The 1,220-nt window shown below is 51.2% G+C and overlaps 1 protein-coding gene across 2 annotated transcripts in view; it reads left to right on the top strand.

Annotated features, from left to right (window-relative positions):
* Positions 1-1,220, top strand: part of TSPAN2 (tetraspanin 2) — a 40,322-nt gene that overhangs the window by 25,312 nt on the left and 13,790 nt on the right. The gene's annotated exons all lie outside the window — the stretch shown is intronic.

The following is a 1,220-nucleotide window of genomic DNA, read 5'->3' as shown; positions in this document are numbered from 1 at the left end:
GAACCTGCGACCACACAAAATGGAGAAGAGTGGGCCAGTTCAGGTCCTGGTGAATCCCGTGTGGCTGGAGTGCGGGATGGACGATGTTCCTGCAGGGCCCAGTCCCTAGGCCGGGGTCCCAAGGAGAGTCTGTAGACTGTCACCTCGCAGTGGGCGGCAATGAGCGCCATGAGCAGGAAGTCGTTAGGATAAGGCAGCCCACCCGTGAGATGTTCTGTGAGGGAGGTGAGCAGGTGCTGTCGCTGCCTACCCTGCCCGGAGGGAATGGGGCCCTCGGCCTGAGTGTCCTGCCTGGAGCCATCTTGCTTCCCTGACCCCCGTTAGTGACACAGAAACATAACACTTGCCTTACCTAATGGGTTTGTTTTGAGCTTTGGCAAATAAAGAAATTTTTTAAAACAATGAGGTGTTTAGGCAGTGGGCCCAGAGATAGTACTATTTTACATATGGAATTATTTCTTTCATTTCGGGTTCATTCTCATGAAATTGCTCTTTTAGAGAAGAGGCAAAAAGAGGAAGTGGCAGAACCAGCAGAGCAGGATACAAACAAACACCTCTCAGCCCTGCAGACAGCAGGGCTTCCCCAGGGGGCCCCCGGGGGAGGCTGGAGAAGGGTCTGGGCGGAGCAGGAAGCAGGCAGCCCTGCGCGCTCTGGCTCAGAGCGAGAAACAGATAGATCTGCCCACAAACCAACCTCAGGATCCAGAGGGGCCCCCCGGAGGCACCCTGCTGGCCGGGGTCAGGGTTTCCCCACAGAGGTGGGACCCAGATCCCCACCCTCTGGGTGACTGGGTGTGGTTTCCAGGTGACTCATGTGAATAAAACGCAAAAACATAAAATAGAGGCGACTGGCAATATTCTAAGCAAGTCAAGTGCCAGGCCTTCTATTGTGTTCTAACTTATCTCAGGATCAGAGAAGGAAATAAGAAAGGACTTGGCTTTATGTCTCTCCAATAACATTTCTGCCCTTTGCTTTCTCTGGGATAACAAGTGTTCCTTTGGCATGACATCTGTAGTAAGTGAAATTACCACCCAAATTAAGGCCACTATCATAGCTGGACAGGCAGGACAGGTCAATGGCGATGAGCTGGCTCTCAAGGCAGACGGGTATTTTTATCTCAGCTCTATGATCTTGGGCAAATTGCTTAACCTTTGGGGCCCGGTTCCTCTGTCTAAAAAATGGAGATAATAATGGTACTTGCTTCATAAAGATTAAATTA

Source organism: Pteropus medius, unplaced genomic scaffold (assembly GCF_902729225.1).
Source record: "Pteropus medius unplaced genomic scaffold, Ma_sr-lr_union100, whole genome shotgun sequence".
Taxonomy (NCBI): Eukaryota; Metazoa; Chordata; class Mammalia; order Chiroptera; family Pteropodidae; genus Pteropus; species Pteropus medius.
The sequence above is the reverse complement of the archived record's forward strand: the minus strand, read 5'-3'. Positions and strand labels throughout refer to the sequence as shown.